The sequence below is a fragment of the Polyodon spathula genome, chromosome 24 (assembly GCF_017654505.1).
Source record: "Polyodon spathula isolate WHYD16114869_AA chromosome 24, ASM1765450v1, whole genome shotgun sequence".
In the NCBI taxonomy this organism is placed as follows: Eukaryota; Metazoa; Chordata; class Actinopteri; order Acipenseriformes; family Polyodontidae; genus Polyodon; species Polyodon spathula.
Window position 1 is genome coordinate 23,677,464 of NC_054557.1, and position 25,059 is coordinate 23,702,522.

The 25,059-nt window shown below is 38.5% G+C and overlaps 1 protein-coding gene and 1 pseudogene across 1 annotated transcript in view; one reads left to right on the plus strand and one right to left on the minus strand.

Annotated features, from left to right (window-relative positions):
* Positions 1-25,059, minus strand: part of LOC121298971 (zinc finger protein 271-like) — a 157,074-nt gene that overhangs the window by 86,902 nt on the left and 45,113 nt on the right. The window lies entirely within an intron of this gene.
* Positions 1,997-17,291, plus strand: LOC121298810 (annotated as a pseudogene).

The window sequence follows — 25,059 nt, forward strand, 5'->3', positions numbered from 1 at the left end:
CTGTAAATTGCCTTGGATAAAACTGTCTGCAAAATAACAATTGTGTTAAATGTCCTATTGTTCTTCTATTAAAATATGCTACATTAGAACATAAGAACATAAGAAAGTTTACAAACGAGAGGAGGCCATTCGGCCCATCTTGCTCGTTTGGTTGTTAGTAGCTTATTGATCCCAAAATCTCATCAAGCAGCTTCTTGAAGGATCCCAGGGTGTCAGCTTCAACAACATTACTGGGGAGTTGATTCCAGACCCTCACAATTCTCTGTGTAAAAAAGTGTCTCCTATTTTCTGTTCTGAATGCCCCTTTTTCTAAACTCCATTTGTGACCCCTGGTCCTTGTTTCTTTTTTCAGGCTGAAAAAGTCCCTTGCGTCGACACTGTCAATACCTTTTAGAATTTTGAATGCTTGAATTAGGTCGCCACGTAGTCTTCTTTGTTCAAGACTGAACAGATTCAATTCTTTTAGCCTGTCTGCATATGACATGCCTTTTAAGCCCGGAATAATTCTGGTCGCTCTTCTTTGCACTCTTTCTAGAGCAGCAATATCTTTTTTATAGCGAGGTGACCAGAACTGCACACAATATTCAAGATGAGGTCTTACAAGTGCATTGTACAGTTTTAACATTACTTCCCTTGATTTAAATTCAACACTTTTCACAATGTATCCGAGCATCTTGTTAGCCTTTTTTATAGCTTCCCCACATTGCCTAGATGAAGACATTTCTGAGTCAACAAAAACTCCTAGGTCTTTTTCATAGATTCCTTCTCCAATTTCAATATCTCCCATATGATATTTATAATGTACATTTTTATTTCCTGCGTGCAGTACCTTACACTTTTCTCTATTAAATGTCATTTGCCATGTATCTGCCCAGTTCTGAATCTTGTCTAGATCATTTTGAATGACCTTTGCTGCTGCAACAGTGTTTGCCACTCCTCCTACTTTTGTGTCGTCTGCAAATTTAACAAGTTTGCTTACTATACCAGAATCTAGATCATTAATGTAGATTAGGAATAGCAGAGGACCTAATACTGATCCCTGTGGTACACCACTGGTTACCACACTCCATTCTGAGGTTTTTCCTCTAATCAGTACTTTCTGTTTTCTACATGTTAACCACTCCCTAATCCATGTACATGTGTTTCCTTGAATCCCAACTGCGTTCAGTTTGAGAATTAATCTTTTGTGCGGGACTTTGTCAAAAGCTTTCTGGAAATCTAAATAAACCATGTCATATGCTTTGCAATTATCCATTATCGATGTTGCATCCTCAAAAAAATCAAGCAAGTTAGTTAGGCACGATCTCCCTTTCCTAAAACCATGTTGACTGTCTCCCAGTACCCTGTTACCATATAGATAATTTTCCATTTTGGCTCTTATTATAGTTTCCATAAGTTTGCATATAATAGAAGTCAGGCTTACTGGTCTGTAGTTACCTGGTTCAGTTTTGTTTCCCTTTTTGTGGATCGGTATTACGTTTGCAATTTTCCAGTCTGTCGGTACCACCCCTGTGTCAAGAGACTGCTGCATGATCTTGGTTAGCGGTTTGTAAATTACTTCTTTCATTGTCTTTCTGTATTTCCTTCAATAAAATCCCTAACATGGTAATGAACCATATTCCTTTCTTTGGAAAACCGCATGTTGTATTGATCATTAGAAATAGCCTTGTTAGGTGTTCGTGTGTGTAAATTAGCGAATCGTGGGAGCAACGCTGGAGTCAGCAGACTCAGATGTACACATATGTTCAAAAGTGATGGATGTCTGACAAGGTAAAATAATAACAAGTAATGATGACAACGACAATGCATGTTTTTCGTTGAATATAACTGGATTTATACTTAATTGGATAATAATATAGTAATTTCAATTACAGCGTGTTTTTTTTTTTTAACAATCAACAACAACAATGTTTTTATAAATCAATATTTTCACATCATATTTTCAGTTGTAATATTACTGATGTAAATAAAAGTTTAAAAAACAACTAATCCCCTCCTTTGTTTATTTTCTATCTCTGCTTCTATCTGTTGCCTTAGGGATTGTACTTTCGTCCCTAGGCAATATGGCCGCCGGTTTGCGTACTGCCTCTCGGAGAGCTTGTACAGGCGAGTGCCTATCTAGTGTTTCTATATCGGTGTTTCAGACACAGCGTTGTTTCAAAGAGAATAAGAACAACAAGGCAGAAGTTAAAAATCTGACTGAGCCCAGCAGAGTTGCTTTTCGTTTATTTAAATGGTGTTGGGGACCCGTTGACGATTAAAAAAGTAAGTTCCGTTTTGTTTTTAAATGTATGTTTCGTTGTTTGAGACGCAGTGGTGTGGCACAGCCAGAATGAACAAGCCATGGCGGGCCTCCTCAACATGGTCGATTCAATTTCCATTCCAACTCAGACCTGTGACAAAAAAATCTAACGGGACAGGAAGCCTCTGCCTGCTGCTATATTAATGTTAGCCACGGGTTCTTCTGCACGGTCAGTGCTTTTTGTGCTGCGCAGGTATGTGATGTTCTCGCCGTGGGTAGCTTGTAATTTCAGTGTGTTGTTGATGTGGTTTGCCCTGGTGAACTCAGATACCTGCATCCTCTCGCTGCGCTCATAATGTCTGGACTAACTCCCGCCCGAACTGAACTGAGCAGCCACTACGAAATGACACGCAATTAGATTCATATTGAATATAAACTAAATGAAAACACATTGCGCGCCGAGAAATAAGCACGTCTGTCTGTGTTAACCACTTTATAAAATATTGTTCTTGATTACAATAGTAATTTTTTTTTTAATGTTGTTTTGTTTTCACCGAAGGTGCCATAAACTAAATGATATAGACAGGTGTTTATGTTTTTTGGCCAAAAGATATTTAGTGTGTTGCGCAACTGGAAGCTGCGGAAAACCAGTGTAGGTGCAGAAAATGGTACGTCATCAGAATGTGGTACTCGTACCAAAACCTGACCCATATGGCGTCAAAAAATGGTACGTCGTCAATTTTATGACACTAGGAACAAGACAAATTGTAGTTCACCCACAAAATGTTACATAACAAGTTGTTGCTCATTAGTTAGTCACATACATTTGCTGAGTTGTGAAAAAAAAATATTAAAAATAAGGCCAAACAGTACATCGTACCCTGTCCGGACGGCCGTTCACTAGTTTTCTGAGCTAAATCATTTGCGCTGCCCAGGCAAGCGCAGTACATGGTGTACCACTGTTATAAGGTATCACAGTACAAAGTGTTGCATTATAACATATTGCAATACAGAATATCATAATACAGCTAAGAGCAGTTATGAAAGTACACTAAGATCAAATTCAACTAACAGTAAATTATAAGAGCGAGTTCGAACTAAGAGCAATTAAACACAGTAAATATTTGCTTACATGAGTAAAGTCCAGTAAGAACACGTAGTAAGTGTGATAAGTGGATGAGAATGATTTCAAATAAGAGAAATTACAAAAAATGTGAGTGCGGTTAACCATAAGAGTAAAATCAGATGCAATATATGGTAAGCAGTGCAGTGCAGGTACAAACTGATGCAAGTACTGGTACAATTGGGTGTGATGTAGTCCAGTGTGGATGAGAGTTGTAGTGTTTACAGATGCAGTCTGAACAGGTGTGGCTTGAGGAGGTGCTGGAAGGTGGTCAGGGACTGAGCAGCCCTGATCTCTGTGCGTCGATCATTCCACCACTGGGGGACAAGGGTGGAGATGGAGCGGGACCTGGAGGCGGAGGCTGGGGTACAGCTAATCTGCTGGAGGTGGAGGGGGCGAGTGGGGGTGTAGGGAGAAATGATAGTCTGGAAATGGGAGGGAGCAGAAAGGTCAAGACAGCGATAGGTGAGTACAAGAGTTTTGAATTGAATGCCAGCAGCGATAGGGAGCCAGTGCAGAGAGCAGAGCTGCAGTGTAGCATGGGAGAAACGAGGAAGGGAAAAGACAAGGTGAGCAGCATTGTTTTGGATGAGCTGGAGTGGACGGTTAGCAGAGACAGGGAGGCCGGCCAGGTGGGAGTTGCAGTAGTCAAGATGGGACAGTACCAGGACATGGAGCTGTGAGGAAGGGACGAGTTCTGCGTATGTTGCAGAGGAAGAAGTGACAGGAGGGTGCCAGAATAGGGGTGTGCTGAGAGTAGGAGAGGGAGGGGTCGAAGGTGATATGGAGGTTCTTGGTGGGTGAGGAGGGACAAAGGGTGGTGGATTCAAGAGGGCTAGAGAGATCAGTAATGGGGGAGGAAGAAAAGGAGATCTGATTGGAGAGGTTGAGTTTGAGGTCTTGCGAGTGCATCCAGGAGGAGATGGCCAAGAGAGGTAGAGATACGGGAGGAAGTGTCGGTCAAAGGGGGGAAAGGAGAGGATGATCTGGGCATCTAGGAAATGTTGGGGCACTGGGACCTTTGATGGAAAGCCATGATGCCTGGTAACCATATACATACATATATAGTAACTGAGCGACACTCACTCAGGTTCTATTCAGCAGTAAAACTCAACACGAAGTGTTGCGATACAACGATAGAAAGATAATCGCGATATACATTCTAATGGTTATTCTATCGTCAGTAGTTTTAAATATTGCGGTAATTTATAAATATATATATATGATTTTGCACACTGAGAAAGATGCATCAACTATACAAAATGCAGAAAAAAACTATAATAGCAACATCCAATAGATCAATCAGTCAATCAATCAATCTTTATTTTATATAGTGCCTTTCATAGTGGACCACCATCACAAATACATGATAGTAGCAGAACACATGAAATAGTAGCAGCAACACAGCAGCTAATAGCAGATATCAGGCTTAAAGGGCATGAAAAGCAAGAGAGAGCAGGTGGTTCTTGAGAGCTGATTTAAAGCGAGTGACGGTGATAATCATGCACCAAAGCTGGGAGAGAGTTCTGAAGAGTAGGAGCTGTGAAGCTAAACGAGCATTCTCCAAGTGTGGTGCACTTTTGCTTGGGGATAACAAGCAGGCCAGAGTCGGAGGACCTCAGGTTGTGGGCAGGGACATAGCGGGTCAGAAGGTTGAGGAGGAACAAGGGACCTGTATGATGAAGGGCATTGTAGGCTAGTAGGAGAGTTTTGAAAATAATCCTGAACTTTACAGGTAGCCAGTGCAGCTGGGCAAGACGGAGGGTGATGGGATAACGCCTTTTTTACATCTGGTAAGGACCCTGGCAGCAACATTCTAAAGAGTGCTGGCATAACTTTTGGCAAGCTTAAGGGCAGCAGGAACGGAGCCAGTGTCCAGGGACAGGTTGAGAGTGTGCATAATGGAGGGAACAAGATCAGAAGCACAGAGACAGACGAGGTTAGTTGGCCAGAGGTCCAGGGGGCACGTGGCAGTAGTTGATTTCAACAGGAAGCCAGAAACATCAGCAATGGAGAGAGGAGAGGAGGAGGAGCGGGCAGGAGGGGCAACTGGAGGAGGGTCAAGGATGTCAACTAGTAAACGGGTTTACTGTGCCCCACAGTTATGATTTCAGAGAAGTATTTCACCCTGGCCGCGGCAAGCACACGCCTGTAGCATGCGGGATGGTCGGGCCAGATCTATCTGTGAACCTTTAGTCCAGACGACCTCCACTTGCGCTCAAGCGGTATGGCGATAGTGAACCTTTCACTGGGTTTTCTCTAGCCACAAAAATAAACAAGAGTAGCACACAACACATATGGAGGATAGCGAGAATGACAGAAAATAACTTTCCTCCTAAAAAGCAGATACAGTCAGTTATCTGGGATCGTTTTGGTTTTAAAAAAAGACGATGATCAGGTTATTCAAATGAATTAATACAATTTTAATTGTTTTTACATGTATTTTTAAATACTATCTGCAGACAGTTCTAGACAATGTAATTTTTCACTATATTCTGAATTTAGGGATGGGTCGATATACCGGTTTCCTGTTTGCCGCGGTTTAGGTACATTAAGGTATTGATAATGGTTTTGAAGGAAATGGTCAACGACACAGAATGCACGTTACCCAGAGCTTGCTGCGACGGCTGCACTTGGCTGCTATCTTTCTGACCTCACATGCAGCTTTTAGAGAAACCCCTTCTCCAGACCTTGCAGCTCAGCACACATTTTCAACGTGCTGTGTTTACATTTGTCTGGATTATCAACAGTCAGTTTAATGTAATTGATTAACATTAACTTTATTGTAAAATTATACATCACTTATCACAGGTTTAGTACATTGTTTAAATTATTTATTTATGTAATATAGCGTTGACATGTCTGTTCACGGCTTCATTGTATAATGATAAAATGTCGTTCACCTCCGCAAACAAGGTGGCAGCAGTAGTTTTAGTGGTCACTACGATTAGCATCGATTGCATCGTCCCTTTGGTTCACAGCCGCAGCCAGCCTCCTGCAGTAACATTGTGTGACGTCTACAGGGCATCTCTGCGATTCTGTGCTGAACTGTGGAAATCTGCACTATAAGAACACGACCAATGTCTCAATTAAAACCAGCACAGACCCGTGACTGCAGCAGGATAGCCAACTTGTTATCAAAGTAGTTTTGTTTAAACAAATTATAACAGTATTCCAATTTTCTTAGGTAAGTGAAGAAATCTTTTTTTTTTTTTTTTTTTTTTTTTACACAAACTCCACATGTATAATAATCATTGGAAGCCTACTTGTGCAGTGTCGTGACGTGTAGCTATAAATCCAATAACACGTTTCGGTATTCAAATACATTATTTTTTGATATACATGTTTGTGTTTTAAATAGTAAGACCGAACATTTCCCAGTTCTAGTTACCATCAGATAAACAAAGTATTTATTTATTTATTTATTTGGATACGTTAATGTTTTAACAAACTACAGCACTATATGATTTTGAGCAAATAATAGATCTTAATACTGTTGTAGTTTTTAATTTTAATTTTTATTATTATTATGGTTGTCTTTATAAAAAGGAAACACACCAAGTTATCTGGCATAGTAAAATACTAAATAAGAAATGTTTAAATCATTCCATGAAAGGAAGTGTGATTTGTTGGTTTTATTTTTGTGAATTAAAATAATTTAAGTATTTCTTTATTTAAGCCTTGATTTTTATAACTTGCATGATACTGTATATCGCGATATTAAGGTTACCACAGTGTATTTTTTTAACGGTTATCATACCATCCTGGATGCTTAAAATAGAGTAGACTAATGTTTCCTGTGAAAAAGTTGTTGTTGATACGGTACTCCCTAGAGTGACAAATTTTATACCTCCCCATCCCTATTCTAAGACCTCATTTTTTTTTTTTTTTTTTTTTTAAATCCCCTGGACCTACCGAATTTGATCTCATCAGATTAAAAAGACACAAAAAAAGTTGTTGTTGATACGGTACTCCCTCAGTGCCAGGCAGAAATAAATGCAACAACTAAACAAAAAAATCACTGTATTATGGCAAAACCAATGGGAACACAATCTTAAGGGAAGGTTTTATTATGATATACAGCTAAAGGTTAGATTAGAGAGTGAAACATTTAGAGGGGAGTTGAACAGGGTAGAATATAGTGAAGATAATTCGGGGGTGGGGGGGGGGGGGGGGGGGGGGACAACTTGCCCAAATCTCTAGCATTCTATAGTGCATCACATTTAAGCATTTTAATCTTAACCTAATGTGTTAGAAACTGTTTCAATCTAGTCCTTTGGTTGTGGTGTTCTCTTTTCACACTGTCTCCACTCCTCCACACATCTTGATTAGACACCTGCTAACTTTGGCTCTCTGCCCAGACGCCAAGATACGAAAGACTGCAAATGTCGTACTTAGCTAGTTACATGTGCTTTAAGCTGTATCAGAATATGAAAATAAAACTTTAACATAGAAGAAACTTATAATCAAATATATAATTAATACTTTGAGGAATGTCATCTCCTACAGTCATATTACATTTAAATACTTTAAATTCTTTAAGAGACAACAAAGCACAGTTCATATATGTAAATTTATTTTGGTAGCAAAAAATCAACATCCGCATCATTCGACGTTGAATTCCAGTATGTATTGCAATACTGTCTTAAGTTATATATATTAAATATTATTTGATAGACACACTCTTCATTGCACTTTTAAATGAGAAAGGACTTTAAAAGCACATTTAACAGCAAAACTCAGTAAATGAAACAGATTTTACTAACTAAAAGCTAAGCCCCCCCCCCCCCACTCTATTTATAAACTGAAGCTGTATCTAAATCTAGAATTTGTATTTGTATTTTATTTGTTAACGAAATGTATTTGATATTAAAACCCACTGACGCTACACTTTCAAATGAAGGAGAGCTGGACGATAGAGGCGCTGAGCTCCGGTAGGTCTGAAACGACACAAGCTCTGTAGACAGGGATTGGTCAGATTTAACAGGGGGTTGATCAGATCAAACATGATCCCTGCCTGGGCAGTTGATCGAGTCAATCATCCTGGAGACACACTCAGTCTGCTATTTACCATAGAGCTTTTGCAAATTTCCAAGACGTCAGAAAAATGTGTTTTCCAGGCAGGTCTTGGCACCCCCCTAATAACCTCTGAAACACAGTTCTGAGCTATAGCAAAGTGTTGGGTATCTCTCCCTGTAACCCAGTTTGCCACCCAGTTAGTCTTTTGAAGTGTTCTCCACCATCTTAATAGATTTTTTTTCCTACAGCATGTGAGTAGACTAGATTAATTGATCAATGATTTTTTAAATCAAATCAACACTCACAGACTTGATTAATAATTAATCGATTAAAACCCTTAATTTTTATATATATATATATATATATATATATATATATATATAGTACACGCATACTGTGAGGGATTGGTTGGACAAAATGAAAGCACAATGTAAACCAACTGGGTGGTGAACAAGGACATAAAATATAGTAAAGTTTGGGGGATTCAGACTAATGATGGGTTAATTAACAGACTTATAAATGATAATGGTGTATTTGATAAGGGAAATTAATAAGTTATTAATATATTTAAAATAAATATGGGGCGGGAATGATACCTTGGGGCTTTAGGACCCTTGGGAGTTAGGAGAACACTCCATTTTGGGAAAGCTGAAGTTACCAGGCAACAATCTTAAGTGAAGGTTTTTTTTATGATGTACAGCTAAAGGTTAGATTAGGGAGTGAAACATTTAGAGTTGAACAGGGCAGAAGAAAGTATAATGAAAAGATTTAGAACATGTGCTTTAAGCTGTATCAAAATATGAAAATAAAGGTAAAGGCCTCCTAAATTGGATAGTTTATGGGATAATGAATGATAATTGAGAAAATAGTAATCAACTGAGACTGCTCATGGTGGAGAATAAAAAGGCCACAGTTTGTGTGTTGGGGGTTGGAGACCGCCAGAGTTTTTGGTCTGGTGTTTTGAACAAAGAAAAAGAGGGAAATTAAAGCTAAGTGTTGTTTGGTTGGGGACCGGTAAACAGACTAGCTGTACGGTGGTTAGTCAGGTTAGTGGGAAAAGTTTAGTTAGAGCTCCAGGGAGGAGTTAGGCTTTGGTTTATTTTGTTTGGAGATAAATAAACACAGAGGCCTTGTCCTGTTTCACAGAAAGCACACGAGTGAGTGCTTCATTTTCCTACAAGACGACGAGGCTGGCGAGAGCGGACACTTGTGACAAAAAGGCAATCTGTCATATATATAATTAGTGCATTGGTCCCCAAAAATCTGTATTTTGGAGAAATGTATTAACTTGCATCAAGATCAGCTGTACTGCATTTTAGTTCTGTTTTGGGACTACTGATGCTTTCCGAGAAAGAGGTTGCCACAAGCACTTTGTCCACCATTCTGAAATAACGGGATACAATAATACAGGCCTATGAACAGCAAACTGGATACAAGTTGTCAGTATTTCTGAATTGCTCAATACCTGATGCTGATGGTACCTAATGTTCATGGTCACCAGGACAAATTGCTAAGATGAATATTGTTGCTTAATTACAGTGTGCATCAAACAAGTTATATCTCTCAGCTGTTCACTGTTCCTCCCACTGTACATATCTTTACATATCAGCTGTTCACTGTTCCTCCCACCAATCGGAGGGAGTGAACAGCTGTAATCAATAATTTAAATGAATAAAAATGTGTTCAATAAGCATTTTATTCATTATTATTATTAATGCTGTATAGTGTAATTAAGGTGTAATGTTTAATTTCCACGTTAATTTCTTAGTTTAAGGGCAATTCTAATTGATCTAATGTACACAAGCTTTACTACACTAAATCATTACACACAAAGCCTGGCCTACCTGTTTAAAATGTAACTCGAAAGTCCTTGCAAATAGCAGATCCAGTGAACAAACAAATAAAACGTGTCTTAAATATTCCTGGCTGTTCAATCAAAAATCCTAGAAAAAACTCATTCATCTAGTGTAGGTAGGAGTTGCAATGCTAAATCCATTAACAAAGGTCCATATTTTCACCTGAGCCAAAAATATTTTTAATATTTCAGTCTGCCCCTTACAAAATCCAAATAAATAACAATTGCATCCAAGTTGGTTCAAAAAACGCAATTTAGAAGTAAAACAAAATCTTGTAGTATGTGGTTACACTGGGCCATGTCTTTATTTTCAGCGGATTAAAAAAAAAAAAAAAAAAAAAAAAGACTTTAACTCAAAAAACGTTGCAGTCTCCTTCAAAAGACAATGTGCAAGAAAAAGTTTAAAGTTCCCCATACCACGCTCACAAGGTTCCAGACCACGTCTACAGCAGGAAGAACTGGAGTGCTGGACGCCCGCACATGAAACCTGCCCAGTGTCAATAGTTCTGCTGGAGACTCGAATCCCTTCCTCTTATAATTGAAGTGGTTATACACATTAAGGTTGTAAACCCATTAAGGTGGTACACTGGAATACAAATATATTGAACTTACAATCATGAGGATATGTTATTTAAATTTGGGTGCTCGAGTAATAGATTGATGCTCGAGTAATTCTAATTATTTAGAGCAGAGTTTCCCAATCCTGGTCCTGGGAACGCACTGCCCTGCTGGTTTCTGTCCAACTAACCTCTCAATTACTTAACTGAACCCTTAATGCAACTAATATACCCAATCAGAGCTTTTTAATTATTTTAAACAGTTGGAGATTTCAAGTTAAATATGAAATGATATAACGAACTTGAATTTGACTACTCTTTGTAAACTAAATAATTTAAGAAGTCAAATTAAGCAAATTAGTAGTTCAGTTAAGGTTTTAATTAAATAATTGAGAGCTCAGTTGGAACAGAAACCAGCAGAGCAGCGGGTCCCCAGGACCAGGATTGGGAGACCCTGATTTAGAGTGTTCAAGTACTTTCACACAGTAGTTCCCAACCCCAGTCCTGGGGACCCCCTGTGTCTGCTGGTTTTCATTCCAGCTGAGCTCTCAATTACTTAACTAGACCCTTTAATTGAACTGGTAATTTGCTTAATTATACCATTTTTTTGGTTTACAGCTCTTCAACAGTTGCAGAGTTCAAACTACTTATAAAATGGTATAGCTAACTTGAATAGGCAACTGTTAACAACTGAAAACAATTAAAGGTTTAATGAAGCAAATTACCAGTTCAATTAAAGGGCCTAGTTAAGTAATTGAGAGCTCATTTGGCATGAAAACCAACGGACACAGTGACCGGTTTGGGAATCACTGCTCTAACCCACTCCTAGTACATATAATAAATAAAAAAAAGTAATTATTACAAAACTTAAACAAATATACTGTAACAGCATGCACAAAATAAGTCTACAGTGACTAATATAGCAGCGTTTCCATTAACTGGTAAACCTGTCAGACTGGTTCAAAAGCTAGTTGACCCGCAGAGACTGAAGCTGCCCGTCAGTTTGACTGACAGCAATAGGTCTGTGATGGGCTTCTGGACCACGGCCTTTAAAGGCACAGCCCATCGAATGTGTACATGATTGGGCAGTTCTGGGCTTGTTAACAAAGCAAGTTTCCTTTTCATGCATGATTCTGATTGGCTGCCTCGTGTATTTGTCAACATGAAAGAACAATGCAAAGTCTAGTCTAGATCTGCCAGTCTGGTCTTATGGAAGCCTTCTATCTCCTCTCTTTTCAGAACAAATGCTTTAATTTGCAGAAACACTGTATATAGAATGGTTAAATAAACTGAGTAAACTTTTTCAACAGATAAAAACTATTGTATTATAAACTTAATACAAGAAAGTGTATGTTCCTTCAATAGTAAAGCCACTCCTGCTATTAAGGCCAGATTGTGTTTGTCACTTGAATGCCCTTCATAACACTATATTTAAATAAATCAATGATTTTCTTTTTTCAGCAGCCACTAAACAGAATCATGTGTGCTGCCATGGACAGTGTGAAGATGGAATCTGTCCAGATTAAAGAGGAGTTCCCTGAACTTGCACCTGTCCCCATTAGAGTGGAGTTCTCTGGGCTGGCTTCACTCCCCATTAAACAGGAGCTCTGTGAGATGCAATGGGACAGCAGTCACCCAGAGTTCTGTGAGATTAAAGCTGAGGACAATGAATTGGAGATCCCCCAGACAGAGGAACCCCTTCCTGTTATACAGGAAGAGGTGCTGGAAACTGTCTGTATTAAACAGGAGCCCCCTGAAGTAGCGTTTGACCACATGGAACCAGGGAAGGAAGACTCTGAGGACCTTAAACTAAACATCCCTGAGCTGGAGCCTGTGCGCTTGCGGGAGTGTAGCGTGGTGCTGGAGAGAATCTGTGTGAGAGAGCAAGGCGCTGGAGAGGAAGTCTCTCCCAACAGCACGCAAGGAGATGGGAAGGAAGACGGATGCTCAAGTCCAGAATGCAGTCTAGCAGGTGAGTGACTCCCAGTAGCTGTGACATTGTCATTCTAGATTGTGTAAAATCCAGTGTGGTTGAGAGGAAGGGAACATACTGGTTAGAGTACTTTAAAATCTGTCCAATCAGAATACTGAGCTAAAAATGACTAAACTATTTGAACACTTCAAAATCAACTGTATTGCTGTACATACACAGTGTAATAAACACAATGATGCTTCAGTAAACTCTTCACCTGTTATTATCACAAGCCTGTTTCCATTCCCATAGAAAGACCTTCGCGTGCTCATACTGTACCTGCATGAGGATTCAGGTGCTTTCTGCTGCATTCAGGGTTTCTCAGTGTTAGCTCTTTTGAGTTGGTGTTTGTTCATCTTTTCTTTCAAGAGAGAGAGCTGACTATGAGGACGATTAGACATGCATTGGCTGTTCAATAACTGCACAATTCAGAATGGGACAGATTCCAGAATACAGATTCCAGAATAGCCAGGTTCTGGATTGGAGAGGGGATCACACCATTCATTTCAATAGAGATTTGATCGGGACCCAAAATCTTACCGAATTAGAATGCTGGATTAGACAGGGCTCAACAGCTATGGCCAAAAGTTTTGCGTCTCCTAGTATTTTAGGACTGAAGCATAATTAAAAAAAAATATGAGCATAATTTAGATGTCATGTAGGCTAATCAAAGAAACTACTAAATTATATTGGAAAATATTGGCCAAAATAAGTGGCACAGTATTTAATGTTAGATTTCAATGTCACATTGTATAGTTTTTTTTTTTTAATTCTCTCAATCCTAAAATTTGCTAAACATTTGGCCGTAGTATAGATTGCTGATGTATTGATAGTCTATGTAACTGTATAAAATAAACTGCTTGTGTTTTCTGTCTATAATGGAGTCCTGTAACCCACTGTGTTGGGATTAAATTATAAATAGAGGGAATTGAATTAATTAAACATGTAAACCCTACATGTGTAGTGTAATGCTATGGCATGGGGCTGCACATTTCTAATGCACTGTGATGTATATCTGTACAACAATAAACAAGATGATTCCAAACAGAGAGGGGGAGGGAGCTGTTCCAGTCTCCAAGCACATCATTGACAGCTGATGCGGATTACACTACAGTTCTGTGTATGATCTGTACAGACCCCAAGATTAGAGAAAACTCAAAATGCCATGATGAGAAAGATATCATTGTAATCTAATGCTGAGGAGAATGATATATTGCAGGGTTTGTCAGGGGAAACATTACAGGAGACATTCAGTTTCAGCAGCATCAGTCTTTACTGACTTTGCTTTTACACAAAGGCTTTAAGTTTAACTTTGTATTATTAAACTGGTGTAATGCAGAGCAAACCCCACAGCTAAAATGCACATACTTTAATCCACTTCACCACCTAGCCACAAACCCTAAGCCTATAAGCAGTCTCTATAATTTTTCTTTCCTGTTCGTATCTTCCAGGTTCCAGTCCAGCAGCTAAAGCGAGGGTGGACAGTGGAGAATATCCTGACTGTGGGAAAGGTTTCACCCAGTTAGGAAACCTGAAAACACACCAGCGGATTCACACAGGAGAGAAACTGTATCACTGCTCTGACTGTGGGAAGATCTTCAGTCGGTTAGGAAACCTGAAAACACACCAGCAAATTCACACAGGAGAGAAACCGTATAGCTGCTCTGACTGTGGGAAGAGTTTCAGGGAAAGAGGAACCCTGAGAAATCATGAGCGAATTCACACAGGAGAGAAACCATTTTGTTGCTCTGACTGTGGGATGAGTTTCAGTCAGTCAGGACCCCTGAAAGCACACCAGCAAATTCACACAGGAGAGAAGCCGTATTGCTGCTCTGACTGTGGGAAGTGTTTCAGAGTTTCAGAAAAATTGAAAACACACCAGCGAATTCATACTGGAGAGAAACCGTATTGCTGCTCTGATTGTGGGAAGAGTTTCAGAGTTTCAGAAAAACTGAAAACACACCAGCGAGTTCATACAGGAGAGAAACCGTATTGCTGCTCTGACTGTGGGAAGAGTTTCAGTCTGTTAGGACACCTGAAAACACACCATAAAATTCACACAGGAGAGAAACCGTATTGCTGCTCTGACTGTGGGAAGAGTTTCAGAAATTCAGGAACACTGAAAATACACCAACGAATTCATACAGGAGATAAACCGTATCACTGCTCTGACTGTGGGAAGAGTTTCAGTCTGTTAGGAAACCTGAAAACACACCATAAAATTCACACAGGAGAGAAACCGTATTGCTGCTCTGACTGTGGCAAGAGTTTCAGGGAAAGAGGAACCCTGAGAAAACACGAGCGAATTCATACAGGAGAGAAACCATTTCGCTGTTATGACTGTGGGATGAGTTTCAGTCAGTCGGGACCCCTGAAAGCACATCAGCAAATTCACACAGGAGAGAAACCGTATTGCTGCTCTGACTGTGGGAAGAGTTTCAGAAATTCAGGACAACTGAAAACACACCAGCAAATTCACACAGGAGAGAAACCGTATCGCTGCTCTGACTGTGGGAAGAGCTTCAGAGTTTCAGGAAAACTGAAAACACACCAGCGAATTCATACAGGCGAGAAACCGTATTGCTGCTCTGACTGTGGGAAGACTTTCAGGCATGCAGACTCCCTGAAAAAACACCAGCGAATTCATACAGGAGAGAAACCGTATCACTGCGCTGACTGTGGGAAGAGTTTCAGTCTGTTAGGAAACCTGAAAGCACACCAGCGAACACGCACAGGAGAGAAACCGTATCACTGCACTGACTGTGGGAAAAGTTGCAACAAGTTAGGACAGCTTCAAACACACCAGTGAATTCACATGGGAGACAAACCCTAAGGACATTGTTCATTCAGAAAATAACATTACCTTACATCAGCACTCCAGATAATGGTTTGGGTCTGAGAGTAACTTAACCTCTAATTTTAACACTGAGAGTAAAATGTATTTTGAAGGGATAAAATGCAACATTACCCTGAGAAATCTCGATAAATGCTGTACAGTCTTTGATGGTAATGGCAAGTATTAAGAAAGCTTCCATTTTAAATGGAATGGAATGCAGTGTTTCTTTGAACTACAGTACAACCACAGTTCTACAAGTTTTTTGAGGTATTGCCCTGACTCTTCAAACGAATTACGTTTTATTTTAATATTAACCTCTTCTGTGCTACAGACATACCTGGCACGTCATAAAAAGTGCTTTCCCTGTGATACGGTACCTGGCACATCATGATTATAAACATGGTTAAAAATGTTTTGAAAAAAAGCTGGATTGATGTTTCTTCACTCGGAGACACTCATCGAGGAGTTGTTACATAACATATTAGGTCAGTGGCTTTAATTTAATTATATTGCACTGATAAAATATATTGGATGTGACGCAGTTATTAAATGTCATTTACAGCCTGTATGAATGCAAGCAGTGGCTATTTTTGGCTTGTACTGTAAAATATCCAGATTGAATTTAAAACAATCTGTTTTTAACTTTTCAATGAGGATTGATAATAATAATAAAAAAAGTTTAGCTGTGCTTCATGAAATTAGCTTTGAAGTAACATGTGACTGTTTGTCTACGTCTTGTTGTGTTGATGTGACAGCAGAGGAAGATACTTCCTGCTCCTGACTGTCATCGTAAGACACCGTTGTGATGTACCGGGTGTGTGAGAGGTACTGTAGTTGCAACTTTTTTTAATAATAAAAAAAAAGAAAATGTGTCCAGTGGCGTAAACTCAGCGATCAGAGGGTAAAAATAAACATTAGGAACCACCTGTTTTTTTGTATATAGCTACTGTGTGTGAAACCTTGAATCTTAGACTTGTCTGGTTTAGTTGGTTGACGAGAAACTGTTAGGCTAGTGAGTTTGAGTATACAAATGATCTGTTTTACATATTTTCCGATTCTGTATATCTTATTTTTGTAATCCCTGTACTCATATTTCTTTCTTTTATAAATTTATATTAGATCTAATTTCATTTTTCTACCGTCCCCAAAAAGTATTATTACTTTATATACAAATTTTTTTTCTTTTATTTGATTTCTTTCTTTTCTTTCTATTCTTTTTTTTTTTTGTAAATAACATAAGAAATTCTAGAACAAGAAAAGGCCATTTAGCTCACCTGTGCTCGCTGTCTTAATGCAGGCGTGGTTCGTTAACACTCAGGAGAAGAAAAACAAAAAAACCCTACCCAGGTTAGCAGGGAAAATGAAAGCTCTGTGGCTAAATGGAGGTTTATACAGTATCATGACAGCAGCCAGTCTATTCTTGAAGGATAGTCTCTGCTATAGCCTGTTCCAGTGGTTCACCACCCTTTCCATGTAAAAGCTCCTTCTCCCCTCAGTTCTGAATATGCCCTTCTTCAGCTTCCACCCGGGCCCCTGGTTCTGTTCTCTGTGACCTATGATAAATAATTCTGAGCAGTTACTTTGTTAAACCCTTTGACAATTTTAAATACTTCTATTAAATCGCCTCTGGCTCTCCTTCTTTCTAGGCTCTACAGATTCAGCCCTTTCAGTCTATCTTCATATGACATACCCTTCAATCCTGGAATTAACAGACTCTGAAACTGGGGAGGACATTCACATTTCAGCAGGACAATGACCTGAAGGACAAAGCCAAAGCCACACTGCGGTGGTTGAACAAGAAGAGAATTAATGTTCTTGAGTGGCCCAGTCAAAGACCTGACTTGAATCCATTCTCAAATTGACGAGACTTGAATGTCACCAAAGCTAGTAGATACCTATCCAAAAAGACTCATAGCAGTAATTGCTGCAGAAGGTGCTTTTAGCAAGTACTGACTTAAGGGGCTGAATACTTATGCAAACCAGTACATTTCAATTTGTACATTTTCTTTGCAAGTTTTGCTAACATTTAACCTCCTCATATAACAGTGTTCATTTTAACCACTACAGCTTTGAATAATAAAAAAAAAAAAAGATTGTTTGAAAAACTGCATACATTATTTGTAATTCAACAAAATGTGACATTATTGGTAGGGGGTGAATACTACTGCAAACCACTGTAGCTTCTCTGCACTGTCTAGTTGGCTTAAGAGATTAATCCACTACTATCCCCAGCCCTTTTTGTTTATAGCCTCCTCTGTTTCATTACTATTCATGCTGTTTTTGCACCATATGTGCAAGATTTTGCATTTATTTACATTACATTTTATCAGCCATGTGTAAGGCTGTGTGTCAAAGTGGTTTGCAGTGTGCAGGTTTAGAGGGGATGCAGTGCTTAAAACAAGGACAGACAACAAAGTACTGGTGAAATGATGGTTTATTTATAATCCAAAGTCTGATGACAACAGGAAAGAATAATGAGAACTGGCAATACACAATGATGTGTCTTGAACAGTTAAAGCCATGGGTTCAGTCCCGAAACAATGAACATGGTATTTAAACACACACGGGAAACACAAACATGGTCACAAGTCCAAAGTGAGTGGTGTGGTGCTCGTGGTGCAAATGCAATTTATCGTGAATAAGTGCAATGTTGTCTGAGTTTAGTGCTGGTCTGTAGTGACAGCTCCGGATCATGATAGTCGTCTAATAACAAGAAACAAGTACAATTAGATACGACAGTCAAACAAACACTCACAATTTAGAACACGGTTCTCCTTCCAGGTTAGCGTTAACCATAACTAATAAAAGGAACAGATCCCCTGGCTACGTCCCTGTGGCAAAGTGGTTAACAGTGTGCAGGGGCTCAGTAATCAGACAGACAATGATAAATCCAGGTGCAGGTGTTTTATTTTTAAATCCAAAGGCCTGATGGCAAACAGCAGTAAACAATAAACAATGATAAGCAATACAGTGGTGTGTACTGTTTTATTTGTAATCTGCAGGTTGGCCCTGAAATAATAGTCCTGTTCTTTTAAACACCCACACAAAACACATACAAAAGTACACATTGAGTGAGTTAGTGCTCGTGATGCAAATACAGTTCACCACGAAACAAAGTGTAGTGATGTCTGGATCAGTACTGGCCTTGGCGACGGCAACGGATCATGTTTAGCCATCTAATGAATCACAAATAAACAGTCTTTATACAAGACAAAAACAAACCAACAAACATGATTTTCACAGTACAGGTTTTCCTTTTGTTTGTTTAGTTTAAACATTCACAAAGGAACAGATCACATCACTACGTCCCCTTATATACCGTCAACCATGATCCCTTGGTTAATGAGTGCATTTGCTCCTCCAGTCCACGGATGCCACAGTTTCCCCGTCATTGATTTAGTGTACCGTAGCTCTGCCCCCTTTCTTGATGGCCGACTTCCTCCGAACCCTGGGAATGAATTGTCAAGCCATCCAGTCCAGGGTACTCTGTTCCCTTTACACAGTGCCCTCTCAGGTTGGGAAGGAGATCTATCACCAAGAATCTGTCTCTGTCATAGGCCAGTTTCAGACAGATGCTTAGAGGTGTGCCCAACTCAATTGAAGCACAAAATTTTGAGTAAGTCCCAATTAAGTACATGAGTTAACACAATGTGTTTTTATGCAGTCATCCGCCTTTACGGAGTCAAATCATTTATGAAAGATATTCATAATTATTTTTTTTACAGTAAAAGAGACATAAGTCATGGTTAAATGTGATTAAAACTTGCTTTGCTTTATTTGTTTGACACGAGTGAACTGTAGGCTTACTGTTCTCAATAACTATGTCATCATTTGTCTACAATGCGATTTTATTTGACACCTTGGGCTACAGTGAAATTAATTTCAAAAGGCCTTTTTTTAATAACAATGAAAATTATACAAAACCCAGAGCACTCTCTATATCCCACAGTGCTCTTCATTGCTGTCACAGTCACAGGTAGGTCAAGGCTACATAACATGGTTTTATTCTGCTATAAAGCATGCAGGATCAGTCTAAAACAAGAATGGAAAAACAACTTGAATTCACTTTAAACCTGGAAGAACCTGCAGTTGGACAAATATAAACTATAAGATAGTTTTGTCCGAAGTGCAGAAGCGTATTCATATACCAATAAAAAAATAAATAAACAAATAAATAAATAAATTAGCCACACAGAGGCCGGTAACACTAGACACCATCTATTTTTTTCTGATTTTTTTTTTTGTTGTTGTTCATGTTTGTTATATTTGATACTGTTCAAGCAATCTAGGTAGAGGATTTACTTCAAAAAGTGATGATTGTTTGAAGCAGTGTTGTGTGTTTTATTTACACACTTATATTTACATTCATAATTTACCAAGGAGAATATACATTTTTTATTTATGCTTATCCAATGTTAGAAGTGCAACGCTGCTGTTTAAGCCAGAATGTTTGACCAATAGTATGTTTAAGTTAAAATACAGCTCGAAATGTTGTGGAATATGTAAATGCTTAGGGATACTGTATTTCTTTATTTCCTATGGATGAAGACACATTATTCCTTTTGGGGATAGGCCTATTCCTCTCCTATAGCAGCAAGTTTTGTGACTTGAAACATTGAAATTATGGAGTAGAAGAGTAATGTGTTCTGAAACATTCTTCAACAATTACATAACAAACATTATTAATCTCAGCATTATTTTCAAAGGAGGCAAATTAGGAAACAGGTTGCAATATGTTTTTAGAAGTTTGATTAATAATAATAATAATAATAATAATAATAATAATAACAATAATAATAATAATAGATTTATGCAACTAATCACTGTATTTAAAGGTTCAACTAGTGATTAAACACATTTTATACAAACCCTTTGATTCAGTGACCAAATTCAGGTTTTAGAAATCACTTTGCAACTAGTTCTTATTTTGCTCCTCTTGAATATCAGGTTGAGTGTCAAAGTTTGTTTTGTTATAATAAACTTACAAAAAAAAAACAGATTTCTTGAATAGAGACAGACATGATGCTGATAGTGAGGATGAGTTCCCTGAAGCACACAAAAGAAAAGTGAGAAGAGCTGATCGGAAAGATGAACATCTTGTTGACATAGCTGTCAATAATGAAACATACAAAAAAACCCTGACATTCCAAAATACCAACAAGCCAACATAATGCTGCACTGTATGAACAAATCTTAGTAGAACTCAGACGTCTGAATCAAGAGGCTCCAGTTGTGATTTTCAAATGTGGCAGACATGGAACACATTTAAAAAGCTAGTTGCAGAGTATAAAACTGCAAACATGACAATGAAGACTGCCTCTGGAATATTATTTTTTTTTCACTAGAGAAAAGGGTAATTGGTTTGATCTTCTGTTCCCTGTTGCCAAGACCTGGGAATTTTGTCAACCGGATCTTGCAACAGAACCATCTGCTAAACATTTTCAAAGTGAAAGTGGTGGTGAATCAGGCCAGTCAGCGAGCCCTAAACAGTTTGTACCACTCAAACCATCAAAGAGAAAGGAGTGATCAACTATCTGAAGCTGTTGGGTTACTACGGACTGCAATAGAGAACGACGCAACCAGAGACATGGTACAATTGATTAGGGAAGAAAATCAAAGGTTAGGGAGCATGAAGCACACCAGACACGGGATGGCCACCCCAAGGTCCACACCCCTAAGCCCCAACATGACATTGGTTTCTCCAAATCAAAGAACAACAAATGAGTATGATCATCCTCAGTGTCCCCAATACCAACCCAGCAAGATGTAACAATGAGACTGATGCCACAGTCAACTCCTTTGTTTGATTCACTTGGAATGTCATCTCTGATTTCTCCACACAAGTTTCAACCAATAGTGATTCATACGAAACAAACACGACTTCTAGACGCCTGACACCAATCAATTTAGTGTCCCCACGAGTTTAGACCAAGAACTCCCGAATTTTTAGGTCGTTTAAAAATTGAGCAAAATTTAGGTCGACATCTCGTTCCCCTTTTTCGAAGTAGAACAGTTTAGTTCGTTCATTAATGAATTAATCCATTAATTCCAAGTTCAACTTCTTTTTTCTCTTTGGAAGACCGAGAGTTCTGGTCTCACCCCTGGGGACTGTAGTGTAATCACTTCCATTAATTATCAAAGTTCTTTTGCTTTTTTTCTCTTTGGTGTGAGAAGATCCCTTCTGTAGTGTTAAACTCCCTATCAAGTAACAAATCCTTTACACCCAGTCCTTTGTTTTTCTTACACTTAAAAAAAGTTTGACAAACCTCGTGTAACACCTTACTCCATTTCACTCTCTTTGTAGTAGTCGTAACATCCTTAAACAGATTTTTCCTGATGTTTTGTGGGATAGTTCATTTTTTTTTTTTTTTGCTGTATCAACTTCTTGAATGTGAACTTATTTTCAAACTGGGCACTTTGGAGCCATTTGGAAGGAATATTCTATTCTGAGAATCAACATCATCAGCATTCTGGAATTTTGTCTAAAAGACTACTTGTTTGTTCATTTTTTTTTTTTTTTTTTTTATTAATAACTTCAACTTCTTGAAGTACTGTTTTTTGTATTCAGCCAGTGAAGGAGTTATATCCTGATATTATTTGTAATATTATATATATAAGTACCTAAAATATCCTTTTCCCTTTTTTTTGGAAACTTTATATATCTATTATATATATAGAAAAAATATCTATATATATATCATATATATATATATTATATATATATATATATATATATATATATATATATATATATACGAACTTTTTCTTTTTTTCCAAGAAAAAAAAATATATATATATATATATATATATATATATATATATATATATATATATATATATATATATATATATATATATATACAGCTCTGGAAAAAATTAAGAGACCACTGCAAAATTATCAGTTTCTCTGGTTTTACTATTTATAGGTATGTGTTTGGGTAAAATGAACATTTTTGTTTTATTCTATAAACTACTGACAACATTTCTCCCAAATAAAAATATTGTCATTTAGAGCATTTATTTGCTGAAAATGACAACTGGTCAAAATAACAAAAAAAGATGCAGTGTTGTCAGACCTCGAATAATGCAAAGAAAATAAGTTCAGATTCATTTTTAAACAACACAATACTAATGTTTTAACTTAGGAAGAGTTCAGAAATCAATATTTGTTGGAATAACCCTGATTTTCAAGCACAGCTTTCATGCGTCTTGGCATGCTCTCCACCAGTCTTTCACATTGATGTTGGGTGACTTTATGCCACTCCTGGCGCAAAAATTCAAGCATCTTGGCTTTGTTTGATGGCTTGTGACCATCCATCTTCCTCTTGATCACATTCCAGAGGTTTTCAGTGGGGTTCAGGTCTGGAGATTGGGCTGGCCATGACAGGGTCTTGATCTGGTGGTCCTCCATCCACACCTTGATTGACCTGGCTGTGTGGCATGGAGTATTGTCCTGCTTATAAAACCAATCCTCAGAGTTGGGGAACATTGTCAGAGCAGAAGGAAGCAAGTTTTCTTCCACGACAACCTTGTCTTGATTCATGCATCCTTCACAAAGACGACAACCTTGTCTTGATTCATGCATCCTTCACAAAGACAAATCTGCTCGATTCCAGCCTTGCTGAAGCACGCCCAGATGAGTCCAATTTTCAGCTTTGCCCAACACCTGCTCGTCTAATGGTTAGACGGAGACCTGGAGAGGCCTACAAGCCACAGTGTCTCGCACCTACAGTGAAATGTGGTAGAGGATCGGTGATGATCTGGGGGTGCTTCAGCAAGGCTGGAATTGGGAAGCTTTGGCATGAATCAAGCCAAGTATATGGTTGTCCTGGAAGAAAACTTGCTTCCTTCTGCTCTGACAATGTTCCCCAACTCTGAGGATTGGTTTTTCCAGCAGGACAATGCTCCATGCCACACAGCCAGGTCAATCAAGGTGTGGACCACCAGATCAAGACCCTGTCATGGGCAGCCCAATCTTCAGATCTGAACCCTATTGAAAACCTCTGGAACATGATCAAGAGAAAGATGGATGGTCACAAGCCATCAAACAAAGAATTTGGGAGAAATGTTGTCAGTAGTTTTTAGAATAAAACAAAAATGTTCATTTTACCCAAACACATACCTATAAATAGTAAAACCAGAGAAACTGATAATTTTGCAGTGGTCTCTTAATTTTTTCCAGAGCTGTATATATATATATATATATATATATATATATATATATATATATATATATAGTGCCTATAGAGAGTCTACACCCCCTCATGTTTTGTTGTGTCAGTGCCTCACAGTTTCATACATTTAAATGAGGATTTGTTTCCACTTATCTACACACTACAGTCCACACTGTTAAGGGGAAAAAAAGTTTTTATTGAGAAAAAAAATGATATATTATAAATACAAAACTTTAAGATCATAATTTGATAGGTCTCCACCCCCATGAGTTAATACTTGGTGGAAGCACCTTTGGCAGCAATTACAGCTGTGAGTCTGTTGGGATAGGTCTCTACCAACTTTGCACACCTAGATTTGGCAATATTTAACCATTCTTCTTTACAAAACTGTTCAAGCTCTGTCAAGTTCCTTGGGGAGTGTTGATGGACAGCAATATTCAAGTCATGCCACAATTTTTCAATTGGATTTAGGTCGGGGCACTGATTGGACCATTTAAGAATATTTATCTTTTTGTTCCTTAGCCATTCCAGTGTAGCTTTGGCTGTGTGCTTTGGGTCATGTTCATGCTGAAAGGTGAACTTCTGTCACAGTTTCAGCTTTCCTGCAGAGGGCAGCAGGTTTTCCTAAAGGACTTCTCTGTACTTTGCTCCATTAATTTTCCCTTCTATCCTGACAAGTGCCTGTCACAAGGACAGTAGAGTGGTGACGTGAGTAATACAGAGACGACTGGTGATATGATGAATGCGCTGCTGTGTGTTTATTTAAATAGAAATAAAAGGTTTGTAACAAAAACATTGACACCAAAACAGGACACGGAACTTGAGCCAAAATAAATATACAAACAAAACATACTAACATTAACAGATGGATGAACACTAAACAAGTACTTTGCTGGCACTTCCAGCACCCTGTAGCAATTGCTACAGTTAAATACATCTCTCTCTCTCTCTCTCTCTCTCTCTCTCTCTCTCTCTCTCTCTCTCTCTCTCTGTCTTACCTGTTCTCCACTCCCAAACACACAACCGTGAGTGAGTGAAGACATGATGCTTTTATGCAGCTGTACCGACACTCGATTGCTAATCAATCATTCAATTGGAGTCTCGGTACAACTGCACGTGAATTAATTATTACATTTCACCTTGTCATGAAGTGCTGTGCAATCCTTGTACCTAAATACAAATATATATTTTAAATCACTCGTGTTACACAGACCCATTTATATCCCGTGCACCAATACCTATACACCAACATTAACACACCACACGCAACATACAACACAA